Raw genomic sequence first — 14,306 nt, forward strand, 5'->3', positions numbered from 1 at the left:
ACAGATTTGTCTCATTCAGCTAAGGATTTCTTAAAGAAGTTAGCAATTTAGCTCTAAATATTTCACCCAAGGCTGAAATTCACGGTGAAGGTCTCATCCTTGGTGCTGTAATTTCTCCATGATTTCAAAACAAAATTATTTTAATTTATTTCAGTGCAAGTAAAGGCAATGAAACCTAAGGATGTGGTGATGTCTTCTTGCATGACTTAAAACTAACTTCACTTTTTTATTCCAATTGAAATATTTCAAACCACTGGAATGTATTGTAGTCTGAGTCTTTTGTGCATTTGGGATTAGAAATAGCCAAGATACTTCATTTTTTAAATAGTCTTCTATATTGTAGAGCTAATTTTTTCCTCATAATAAAAAGTTAATTAAAGTCTGCTGGATACAGTTGGATTAATTTTGTAATACAGAACAGCACGTGAAGCACAGCTCTACCACAAAAACTCGGTTCTCTCTGTTCCTTTTTTTTTTTTCTTTTGGCTTGGTTTGCTTTAGCAAGGGAAATGGCATCATGTGATATGCACAACAGGATAAATTCTGCACTCCCCACTCTTCCCCATCCAGCCACATTCATTTCAAAGAAGTGCCCCCATTCCACAAGGATGTTCCTTTCAAGCAAGCCAAACCTTCTGTTTTGGCACAATCACACTATAAAACTGGGTGATGAAGCCTAGAGCTACACTCTGATCTCATACGATTTGTTGCTTTGTGATATTCTGAAGAAGAGAGCTGTCCCATGCTTCCAAAAAACTGACTTGGCAGAGAAGAAGGGGACATTTCATACCTCTGCCACCTCCCAGGCTGATTCTCTCCCACTGTCCTGACACAGAAAGACCCTCCATGTAGGGAGTGGCAGGCCAAAGTCCATTCAACTCCTGGCTGCTGTCATGAAATATGCTTGACACCATTTGCAACCTGCATGCTCTACCTAAGGGTAGACAGCAACGTAACAACACGTTTCACTGAAAGCACCAACGAAACTCTCCACTAGCATGTGCAAAAGAATTTTTTTCCATGCCAAATTCATCACCCAACAGAGCAAAAGTGGCTCCAGTGTACACCGCAGAGAAATACGTACACAAAGGAAAGAAAATGCATGCCTTAGTTGACACCTATAAGCATTAGTGTTGTAACTGAAGCATCACCATAACCCAGTGACCAGCCTGTTGAGTATTTACAGTGTGACCTTTATTTTTTCACCCTCGGATCTCAAAGCAACTTAGAAAGAGAAGGGAAAGTCTTTTTAAGAGATCAAGATATTTTACAGAGGAGGAAACTGATGCACGCTGAGATAACGCAAACAAGGTGAGCATCTTAGGCAAAAATACAGTGGCACAGTTCCAGAGATTCACCAGCTGCTCAGAAGAGCAGTATTATGTTCTAATCATTTTGAAGCGAGAAGAAGGAAAATAGAAGAAAGTGCTTTTTACATTTTTTTTCCCCTCAGTAAACCCGTCATAGGTCAATCTGTGCTTTCAGTAACCAAAAAAAAAAAAAAAAAATCATCTGGTTCTCCATCAGCTGTGGAGTACATACTCTACCAGTTACTGTCATTTCCTAACTCTTCAAAGGATTTAGTACTCTCCTATTCAACCCATCCAAAACAGAACAATAAGGCCTGTAGAGACCAAAATTATTCAACTACATAGTACAGTTTCCTCAATAAAAAACAGCTGGTACTGCACAAAACAACAGCAGAGCCATGGACTAGCATGCTATTTGCATTCCTGTGCTCTTGGTAGTAAGAATCATATTGCTTTATTTAAGCAGAATGCAAATCACCATGAGCCACGAGAATAAGAAAAATAGATAATTAAGACACAGCCCCCTGCAACCTTCTAGACCTCTTTTGCTGAGTTTAATTTCAGTGTGAACAGCTGTAGACATTTAATTAGAAAACAACAGAGCATTACTGCTAGAGAGACACAGCTGACACAAAGCATTTCAAGGTGCCTTGGACAAACAACAGTCACAAACTCTATCTTGCATAAACACCATAAACACAAGTTTCAGCATTTGTACGGAGCCAGACTGAGTATTTTATTTAATTATATCCTGTGATACCATACCGTGTTGTTTGTCCCAGCCTTAAAAATAAGCTACTAACAAGATCTGACTGGAGCCTGTTAATCTTATGTACTGGCAAGCTATCTGACCAAATATAGAAAATAAGGGTTGTCCTCTCAACACTTTTTTCTAATAATATCTTGTTACAGTTTCATTTCTGCAAGAACAAATGTGCTTTTAATCATGTTAGTTCTTCACATCCTCAAGTTTGGTAGACAGATAAGTTAGCTGTGAGACCCTAAACTAAACGACATCTTGGGTGACCCAATCAACCTTGTTTTTCTTATATATACCTTCTTCACAGAGGCATTTTCACAATTCAGCTTTAAAATAACTGTATATCTACTGGGGGAAAAAAAAAATGTTCCAGGTAGGTGAAGTATTAGCAGAGAGAGAGCTTAAGCATGGTGAGCTGGGAAAGGTTATCTAAACCCTGAAGAGCAACATCATTTTTAAGGGAAGATTAATGGAGACCAAACAAACTCATCTGGAACACGGAGATAACAACACAGGACAACTTGAGTAAATAGTGATGTCGTCAAGTGGCCAGGTGAGATGTGCCAAATATCGTTCTGACATCACAGGTGGTCGTGAGATTAATAAATACAATGGAATCTGCAGGTAACTTATCTTGTCTCTGCAGCAAGAGAATTAGTGCAAGGAGAGAATATTACAAGAGCATTTTGTATGTGTAGCCACTCAGCCACTAATTATGGATGAGGCTATGTCTTGCCCCACTACAGTGGATGGTCGAAAGAGGGGTTTTTTGTGGTTCCCTGAAAAGGAGCACCAGCTAGGTGGAGTCAGACAATGACTCAAGGAACAATACAACACAATTTTATTTACCTCAGCAACTGCAAAAGCATCACTAATAACTTCTCAGAGTCAAGCACCAAATCACACCCATCAATTATCGCTAGACATCACTTACCAATTAAGCAAGCACCAAATAACAATCATTGTTTGGAGGTAAAAAATCAGACAGAAGACAGAGTAGAAAAGAGTTGAAAAGTAAGAAAGGGAGGGCAGAAAGTCAGAGACACACAAACACAGAGACATAGAGATAGAATCACCAATCCCTTATTCCAGCATGTCTTCTCTTCAGACAGAAATCTTCATTTCAGGCAGAAGCTCCTTCCCTGTGGGGAAGCTGATGTGTTGACCGGGAGTAGGTGGTTGGGTCACCTTTTATACACCCCTCAGGGCAGGGGGGCGATGCCCTGTATCCAGGTCACCTTTCAGGCTGACCTTTGGGGGGTGGCAACAGCCCTGCATCCAGGTTGGCTTGGGGGCAGGCAGCTGGTTCTCCAGAGAGGACTCCAACCCCCAGCAGCCATGAAGCACCTCAACAGCTGTGCTGTCACGCAAAAGTTTAACAACCTGCTAATGTTTCTTCACAAAAGACCTTTTCTTCTAACATGTTCATAGACATGGTGGCATCTCTTCTTTAGAAATGTTCTGTCCGACTGCTCTGCCCAAATGGTTGAGACATAAACATGGATAAACAACATTACGGGGCGGGGGGGTGGGGGGCGCAGGGTCAGTCAATGACAGCTTATTGCTTCCAAAACCAGCTAGCTACCACGCCCTGCTGTGACTGGCAAAGGAAAGGGTTTGTTCTGAAGATGTAATGGTTGCAGTTGGAATCATGATGTCAACACTGAGTTCCTCTGAGCAAAAAGCCAGCCTTCTTGTTCATGAGAGGTACTCCAGTTCTCTTTTCAGAAACTACAAGAAATGGCCTCCACCGTTGCGACCAGACTCTGCCCTGGATGGCTGCATCCCACCTTCTGTGGGTGGCCTGGCTCTGGTCCCTCTTCATCCAAACCACCACAGTTTAGGACTCAGATGAAAGATTTCAGTTTATTCTTATCTCTGCTAGGAGAGGCGGGTTTAGTTTGGTGTCACCAAACCTCAACAGTTTTGGGGTTTTTTTCCATTAGTTCAAACATGGGATGGCTCATACCAGTGTTCCTTTATACCTAAACCTCAGTGGCTGGATGGGTAAGATGGTGAAGTTCCAGTTTTATACAATTTCTGTTTATAAAACACATATGAAACTGGCAATGGACTTTTACCTTAAATTATGCTAATTTTGGCTACCGACGTGGTAGAGCTTGTCAAAAAGACCTTGAGGAGCTCACATTTCTGATCTTCTGAAATAGGAGCTATAGTCTACTTCTTACATTAACCTTATCAGGCTTTTCAAACAACAGAGAGTATAATGATTGGTTTCTCTTCGTTTGTATCAAAAATACTTCAGTGATTAATTCTTTGCAATTTGCTGCCATGTAGAAAATCCTGTTGCAGCCTTATCTGAGTAAGATCACCCAGAAGAAACTCATCAAGATTCAATTATCCACTAAAAAGCAGAAGATTTTATAGTAGCAAAAGGAAGAAGCAAGAGTCAGAATTCTTCTGAGGCAGAAGTTCAGTGTGGTCAGCAGAATTATGCCACAAAGCTGTCCCCAATTCAGAAAAGTTGCTTTATTCAGTAAGATGCTTCCCACCACATTCAGTGGAAAAGTTATTTTTAATGGTTTTAACCAGTAAAGAAGTTGTCTTTCTTGTGGCAGGCCCTCAAGACTTTCGTCAGCCACAGTTTTGCAACCAAAACTATCTTATAGCTAGATGTTATAAATATGAAGATTTTAAAAAAGAAAAGCAGAGACAAGCTCTAGGAGCAGGCCTATATATATATATATGTATTCACCTAAGTACAGTGCAGTTATTTCTAATACACAGAAGACAGATTTCAACAAATATGTTTAGGAACCAGCAAATCATCAGACCAAATGTTCAAAAAAATTTCTTCCTGGCAAAGTTTTGGGTTTTTTGTTCCCTCTGGCTATTAAAAAAAATAACTCCAGCGTCTCAGAGATAATTTCTCTACCTCCTGACAGGTTCTTTCACAACACTGTTGACTCAGGGTACCACAGAAATGCCTATAAATACTCAGATGCATTTAGCATGTATAGACAGGTTTTCATCTGTAGGGCTCAACATTCTCAGCAAAGGAAGGAAGGAGCAGATTTTCATCATCCAGATGGGGAAGATTCTTATCGCGCAAAAGATTTTTATATCAAGTCAGCAGCTTTTACTGCAGCTTGCTCAAACCTCCTCTGCTGAGCAGTACTGCTTGTGACACAGGGCTGTTTGCATAGCAAGGCACTGTTTACCACAGGCAAGGGTACTGCAGCCTGGCCAAGTGCAACTTGTCTAAGCTGAGACAAGTCTGTAGCAAAGCCAAGCAGATGGATTCTGAAGATTGGCAGCAAAAAATGCCCAGAGTCTAAGAAAGATTTTAAAACGAGAATTTGGTGAATATGCAATTGGCTGTTGAACTAAGAGAGCAGTTAAATAAAAAGAACAGATTAGACTGTGATGTCCAGGGTGGGGAAATGAGATCTCCCTTTCCCACTGTAAGAGAGAAATTGAGTAAACTATAGTGAATATGAAAGGCAACCAAAATGAAATTATTTCCTCACTTCTTTACTGCTTTGTCTCTCTGCAGAGCCAGGTTTGGTGAATCTTTGGACCTAATTAGATTCCTGTTGAAGGAGTTAGGAACATAGATAAAGGCATTTTTAGTACAAATTCTTTACTTACGGAAGTCCTGTTTAACTGGGGAGAAGAATAGTGAAAACTACCAATATGTTTCTTACAATAGAAATATCTTCTTAATGCCTCACTCACTCACTCACTCACCACAAGTACATAGCTTTCTTTTAGTTTCCATCTCTGTTTAACATGTCTGTTTATTATACTGTTTCCTCAGCTGCAGCAGCACCAGGTTTATCCCAGCAGTGGGAAACTGAATAGAATAAATTCATTATCTTTAAGTCCACCTTGCTTCAGTGATTGACCTGGCTGAATTACAGCAAAGCCAGTACCAGACAAAACCTTAGGTCATGATGCAGAATTGTTCAGCTGGCATACTTTGACAAGAAGTGTGCAATCTCTACGTATCCTACTGGTTCTAGTTCACAATCTTTTTTGCTTTCTTTCTCTCCTACCAGTGATAGCAAGAATTACTACTTTATCTTCCCAGACTGGAAATTCTTATCCACCCTCCAGCAAGACACTGTCATCCAAAGAGTAAAAAGAAAGCAGCAAAAAGTATTGATTAACTTCTATAGAATGCAAAGCATTCAACTGCCTAATATTGTTTTAGCTCACTGATGTCATTTATCACCAACCAGGGCCAGTATTTTTTTTGTGGAGTATTTGGAAAGGAGTTGTCATTCATATGATTAGTCATTGTAAGCTACAGGATGACCCTAGATGATAAACTGTGGTGATTAAATAATACTGGTTTATCCTGTTTTATCCCAACAGGCTGATAAAACAAAGTTCATTGGATAGTCTAGTTCTCAGACAGTCTGGTGCTTGCTTCCCAGTCAGCAGTCTTCATTTCCAGATTTTCACAAAAGGAGCCTTCTTCTGATGAAGTGCAATGTCCTTAATGTTTGAGAGCCACTAGCTTGCTATGGTTAGAAGCTAGAATAGAGGGTGACCACACTGTGAACTAGTTCATGAGCTGCACAGGGTATTGCTTTAACAACACAGAATGGAAGAGTTAGATTAGCTCAGGCAACAGAGCAGGCATGTGGCAGATGAGCCTGCTAGAGTTAAAATTTATCAGTCTACTATACAGACATGGGTAGGACTCAAGGCAAAGCAAATTAACTGTGAAGCGAAGGTGCCACACTAGCAATTGCCCCTTTTCTTCATCTGTAAAATGGATAGGACTAACACATCCGTACTTTACAGTTACCAGAATTAATGCATTCATGTTCATAAGTGCTCAGCTGCTGCAGAAATTATGTCTTTTCTTTAGCTAAATAATAGCACACAGTTAAGTGCTCTGTAGACTGACTAGCTAGCTAGCCAGTGCCAGATACTGGAGGGGACAAGAGTTCGGTGCTAAACAAGGTGGGTTTTTTTGCTTGTATAGCAATTTCTTTAGACCAGTTATTTTCTTAGGGGTGTCAGGCGAATTTAGCCCAGTGATAAATTTGGAGTTGAAAGGCTGTGGCTTTTGTCTCCATTGTCTCACTTTTGGCACACAGGGATAATGAATTTCACTAACCAACAGTACTTGTATTAATTGGCATTGTGTGCTGTTGACCATGGGAAGCAACCTGATTTCTTTATCCTTTTTTTGGAAATTTTCAAACAGGGATGAGGAAAGGAAGTTGACTCTCAGTAAGCGTTTTAAAAATCATTGCCACTGCCTCCCCACCACACATAAATAGCAGAAAAAATTATACTTTGCCTAAGTCCTCAAACAGCTTTGATTTTGCTCAGATGTTAAGAAGGAACTTCATCATAACAAATGTAGAATTAGTTTACATTCTTTCCTTTTTTCTAAGGCATTGAAAATATTAACACTGGCTCTGCCTGAGTAGCATTTAATGTTAGTATCTCATAATCTGAGCCAAGTGCAATGCTGACTTTAAAAGCACGCTACAGTCTGAAAAATGGCTCTGTGAAAGTGATATTGGGGTACTTTGTGTTCACTCTTGTTTATTCCTCACAGAACTGAAAAGGGTAGAAACAGTTTATTCTTATTTTTTTAGCTGCCAGTTTTCTGATATTAAAATATTGGAAATTCTACTAGAAATAAACTAGGAGAGATCAGTTGACAACCTGATGAAGAAGGCAAACAAATGCTAACTCATTATCCTGTAGCAGGAGTGGCTGGATGTCACTAAAAGAAGAAAGAAATTGCAGTAGCTCAATTTTCTCTTCATCATACCAAAAATCTGTCAAGACACAAAACAAAACCTCAAATTCTGTCAATGCCACCTTCCCCAGTTTACTGACGTTTAAAAGGATACCTGTTAATCAGCTTTAGAAGCTCTGCCTTTCACTTTTACTCATCATCCTTTTCTTTCTGACAGATGAAGTCAGGACAGGCAGCCTTCATTCTGTGTGCTGTTTGTTACTGCATGTAAAGTACCTTCGTACCCACATTAGGGTTTTATTTGACTTCACAGTCTTATGGAGAAGAAGAGGACATGCAAGGCAGCTTCAGATGAAAGGATTGCCTGCTCACTACTAAACTAAAAAGCAATTAAAAGATCCCAGGCCTTTTTTCTTTTTACCACCACTGCACACACCCCTCCCCAGCAGAAAGCACATCAAACACAAACAGCATCAGTATAAGAGGGTTCAGGTAGAGGCTTTTATGTCACTAGTTGTGAAGATGAAGGTTAATTGAAAGTATTTGAAGGTGGGCTGATCACCCTCAAAGATCATGGTCATTGCTTGCTTCTGCTGGGTAAAGTAGCAAAGAAAAAGGAAGTTAATGTGGAATGAAAATATTTGGTGGGGATCCTTCCTGAAATAACCTATTTACCTAAAAGAGCACTGACAAATATTTTTAAGCTAGCACCAGCTAATTAAACAATTAAAGGTTGCAGAACTTGCCCTGAATACGAGGTCAGATGCTGAAAGACTCTTTTGTAAATGAGGTAAACTGCTGTGGCTAGACAGAAAGCAAACTACATGCATGGTCACAAACCTTCAAAAACCAGTCCCACATACAGGACTTTTAGAAAAGAGAAAAAAAAAATAAAAACAGGGAGCCATTCAGTTTTCAAAACAGTTGGGAGCAAATTCTCTTGCTTTTGAACACTTTTTTTTTTCTGCCAATGGCAACAAGATGAAAACGAATTAATTTCAGATTTACATAGTGCAGACCTACCATCCCAGGTGAGATCAAAAGCATGATTCTACATGATACTTCCTCCTCAAGGTGGCTGGAGGAAAGAATGAGAAAACCCAAGACCAAGTTACACAACTTGAAGAAGACAGACAACTGCAATCTTTTAAAACGATAGTCAGAAATAGCCCATTCTGTCACTTAGTTTAGACAGAAGAGAGAAGAGAATGAAGTCAACAACAACCTGAACTCCTAAATGAGCAAAGACCAGTTATCCATGCCTTAGTGCTCTGTTTAAAAGGAGGACCTTGGAGGTAGATGACAGGAAATGTTCAACAAATACAAGTGTTGGGTTGGGATAACTGGCTGCTCTGTTGGAAAGAATGGAAAAGCAACTCTATTGAAAGGACTCGCCTATACACGTGGGTGACAGCTACAGATGCCTTAGCACCCCATGGCGGTGGGAACTAAGACTGTACAGGAAGTGGTTTTCTTCTCCTATGAACAACTTCAGAGTATTTACAATCTGAATAAACTGTCAAAGGACCAAACACTATTCACACACCATAACAATTATTAAAACATTTTCTATCTGAATCACCAAAACATTTAATTTTGATACCCTCTAAGTACTTTAATGAGACTGTGAGAGTACAGTTTTAGAAAATGGTATCTTGCTTACCTTTTCAAAGACAAGTCATTTTGTGTTTGAAAATTGTTTTTTTAGCTTTGAAAATTGCATGAGTCAGGAACACTTGAAAGTGACTCTTTCCAAGTTCTTGTAAACTTAGGGGTTTTCCAGCAAACCAAAACATTTAAACCTGACCTGCTCTGGAGAGAATACAGTTCCCTCCCATCACCTTTATCCATACCATCCCTTTTCACAAGGCCATCCTCAGAGAAGAGAATATTGTCCTTTCTATTTATGCAAGATCCTACCGAAATATAGGGTTCTAGCACCGGCTGTTTCTAAAGCAGTACAGCCCTGCCTACCTCTGGTTTGGTTATCTAAGCATGTCTTACACTTTCTAGGACCGTAACTAAACTCCAGTAGGGTAGGCATAGGCCTTCCTTCTGTACAGCCCACTGAACAAAATTCTTTCTGCAGGGTCCTTTATGCTGGACCTTGAAATCCTGTCCACTCTGCCCAAATGCTAATAATCCCATGGTGTTTTTCAGAGTTATCGGGGTTGTCCTTAAACAAAATCTCACTTCATTTTCCCTTTTTAGGCAGAAAGCCCAGAGCTAATTGGATGCATTCTCTCTCTTCTTCAGTGACTAAATGTAATGCTGATGTGTGCATATAATGTGGGAATCACGTTAATCATAGGCACACAGATTTCAAAGCCAAGAGTGCTGGTTGTGATGACCTAGTCTGATCCACAGTGTAACACAAGGCATAGAATTTCTGCCAGTGATTCCTGCCTCAAGCCCATGATTTTGCACCTCAGTTCCCATCTGTATAAACCGAGTTGCAGCTTCCAGACACAGGGTTTGTTATGCCTCTCTCTGCTGCATAAAAGAGTTCTTTGTTCACAGAAACCTTCTACCACACTAAAGTCTTGTGGGCTCTGACCAAGCCACCTCTTCACCTTCTCTTTGCTAAAATGAATAGATTAAGCCTCTTATATCTCTACCCCCAAGATACGGTTTCCAGGCTTTGAATTATTCTGTAAAAAGACCACATAGACCTACATTCTTAGTATCTCACAAAAATCTTGAAGATATGAGGCTCCTGCAGTACAGGCTCTTCAAAGGGCACACAGTCAATCATTCAGAAGTTAGTAATTTCAGCCCTCCAGTTGGATCCACAACCTTTTCTTTGTCCCTGAGCATGTGTTATGTTTTTAGTTCTGTCATCATCTGATATTTTACAGTTTATACAAAAGAAAATCCCTGTGCACAAAGTAAATTTTAAATGGATCTTAGCAGCTGCACCTAAGCAGGTCTGTGGGTCGCAGGTCTGTGGGTCCATATTCAGAGCAAGGGCTCAGAAACTTCATATGCACTCATAACAAACACAGAGTTCAAATCCAAAGTGGTAACCAGTAAGAAAGATTTAAGCAATTAGGTGGGGTATCTCATGTAGTCTTGGCGGTTCTGGTTTAGACTTGGACTATTCGTTTTGTCTCATATTGCTGACTTGGTCCTTTAAAAAGAAAACTTGGCTGGAAGAGTTGCTCCCAGTACTTCCCGTTACCCTGCTTGACCTGCCATACTTGTATGCACATTAAATACCAGCACACAAATGTGCTGTTCCTGTAATTACTTGCAAAAATGCATGTAATCCATGTCAAACTTGCCCTGATTTTCAGGGCAAGATTCCCAGGTTTTGCAGCCATCTGATGTGACAGAGAGATCTCAAATAGTTCACAAACATCTAAAAACACTAATGTTGTCAATGCATTCATCAGGGAATTAATAAATAATGCAGAATCGCCTTTGCTCTAGTATCTTTGTGTCTGTCTTGGACAGATATATGCACATACATCACACACAACTCCAGTTTTCAAAATCATTGCACATAATGGCATTGGGAAAGTCACCAATTTTAAGGGCGCAAGTGAGTTTTGGAGAGCCTAACAGAGATGCTTAAGTGCCATCTAAGTCCTTTAAGATGTCTAAGATATTAAGAAATCCATAAGGAGGGCATGATATCACAGGGAAACCATCAACAAATCTTATCTAAATTGCTTTAATCAAGAATGAGTATTGAAAACTCAGTTTAGAAAATAAATTTCAAGTGTGTGATTTTCAATGTTTTTTCAGGTTTTTCGTTTTGCCATTTTCGATCATGATTTCCACTTTTTTTAATAAATGAAAAGGTTATTTGTCCAAAACCCCTTTGCAATATGCAGCTGCTTTTACCTGTTGAAACTTACTGGTTTTGTATTTTATAAAAACAGGGAGCAGGAGGAGGAGGAGGGAGGAGCTCAGCAAATAGAGCAAGCAAAGCGGTATCGAAATTTTTTACTAAAAACTGTTTTTCAAAAAACTTTTTCAACAAAATATATTTGTAAAAATAGTGCACTTTTTTTATTTTATAATTGAAAATCCATCAAGTCTAAACACTGCAAGTCATACATTTTTAAGCTGTTATTTTAGGCTCTCTGCAGGCTCTAAAAAGGTTTTTTAAGGTTATTTTCACAGACAGTAAGACTAGACACTTGTCTTTTTCATTTCTATAAATGCTGGGAGTCTTGAGTCCCATTCAGCGGTAATAGATGGTCTAAATTTTTGGCATACATTTGGCACTATTAATATTTACTTTAAGTGCAACATTACTTTTTTCTTGCAAAAGCCTGAGATACACAACCCGTTGCCTGACTCCATACTGATTGTGAGGTAATGCCTCTACCCACTGGTCGACAAGAAACCTAGGAACCAGAGAGCTGCTTTTTCAGCAGAGTTGAGTCGGTGTTTTCATTTTCAACATGCTTTGCACTAAACATCACTAAAGCCCTTTCACTAATTCTGATATTGTGATTTTTGCCATTGACAAGTAGAAGCAGAACCCAGCAGAGCAAAGTAATGTAGCATTAGGGTATTGTTTCAAAAGCAACATCTAAATGTGACAGCTGCTCCATTGTCTGGCTCTTTCAACCCAGCCTAGGATTTTTCCTTATGGGACAATGCCCCAGCAAAATAAATAAAAGGGCTGTAGTCTAAACTCCAAAGCTCTCTATAAGATGTTATTGTGTTCCAGGCTCAGCAATAATAGGAGAGACATCACATCATGGCAGACGTACACTTCTGCATTTTTTGAAAGATCAAAGCTTGCCTTGTCTGCAATAACTTTGGATAGATGCAAGATGGCTTGAGCCAGCATGGTCTAAAACACAGTAGGAAAAAATGTTATCAGCATCCTACGGGCTAATTTAAATCCCAATTTCTTCTTACTGCCCCACTGACTGAAAAGCCTGAAAAAACACATATGAGCATGGCAGCTGGTAGGTACCTCAGTGGCGGGGGGAAACCAAGAAGGTGGAGGAGGAAGCACCACAGAAGGGCTTATACCTCTAGGGGCCTCTGGAAAACCGAGAGAGCAAAGAGGCCATACATTCATGTTGAAATACTTTTAAAAGGGCTTAACTCCCTGCCCCTTGCAGCCGGGAGAGTTGTGTGGCAGCCGTCAGAGCCTGGAGCAGAGCTGAGACTGTGGGTTTGCCCACAGCCTCCCAGGGATGGCACAACATGATTATAACAGGCTGGACACACCACTGAAGCGTGCACTGGCTGAGGGTCTTGGTACCCTTTAAAATGTCACAATTCAACCTTCAGAAACAACTCTTAACTTCTGAATTGCCTCAGCTTGATGACATTAGCTTTTAGACATGGAGGTGTTTCAAGAGCTCAGCACACACACCACCTCCCAGACAGACAATGCTCCCCTGAAGGGATAGTCCCAGTGCCTGCTGAGGGACAATGTTACCACAAAAGCTGCAGCCTCAGTATGGTCAGTGCCTGGGACACTGGGAGGGTCGCAGTCCCAGGCTAAGGAGAGAGGGGCTGCCAGAGGGGCCACAGGCTGGCTGCAGGCAGGGAGTGAGGAGATCCTGGAGGGGGTTCCTGAGGGCTGCCAGCTTCCCCACAGGAAAACTTGGCTGTATTTTCTGTTGTGCTACATGATAACATGTGGGCTGTAAATCTGGATGTTAATGCCGAAGCAGTGTGTGCACCTATACAGACAGAGGGACTCAGCCTTTTCTTCCTCACTGGGGACAGTAATGTCTCTGGAAAGGCAAGCACAGGGTGATTGTGGCTTGCTCAAAGACACCAAGCAGTTAGGCAGGACATATGACATAACCCGCACTTCTGCTCCTTTTGCTTCCAGCGTGTGTCATTCAGGGTTGGGGACTGATATCACATAGTCTGTTACAGAGTGCTGGTCCTGCCTCACTGGGCAGCTAACAGAGGTTAGCTGACACGAGGTCTGGTTGCATCATATGTCTTCAGTCAATGACTTTGGAAACAGACTAAGTTATGGTAGTTCAAAGACACTAAAATTGGTATGTAGCATAGCATTCCAAAGTATGAGATCTTACTGCTGACCTGCTGCTCTCTGGTGAATACTTATAAAACATCAAATGTGTTCCTCATGCAGCATTAGATAACTAGCCATAGCCTCTTCAACTGAAACACACTTTACCTTCCATATTTCAGTCGTCCTGCCATAGATTAGAGGTAATATTTCATCCAGCTCAACACACCAAATATTCCAGTCTTGCTTTAATGCTTAACTGCAGATAGAACCAACTTATTTGTGGATGATGGAGAGTAACTATTATTGTATGCACTATTTCTCCTGTAACATCCTTTGAGGTTCCAGTGACAGAAAAGAAACTTGCTATGCTAGATGCCATACAAAACCAGAGCCAAATGCTGAGCTTTGCTCCCCTACAAAAAAAAAAAAAAAAAAAAAAAAAAAAAAAAAAGTTCAAATTTTATATCTTTTAATAGAATTTATAGAAACAGGACCATTTGGGTCTGCAGCCATCCAGTGTTTTGATCTGGCAATATGAAAATGCTCAAGAGGATGATACAGGAAGACATCTAAATGTGT

The sequence above is a fragment of the Pterocles gutturalis genome, unplaced genomic scaffold, assembly GCF_000699245.1.
Source record: "Pterocles gutturalis isolate BGI_N339 unplaced genomic scaffold, ASM69924v1 scaffold11122, whole genome shotgun sequence".
NCBI lineage: Eukaryota > Metazoa > Chordata > Aves > Pterocliformes > Pteroclidae > Pterocles > Pterocles gutturalis.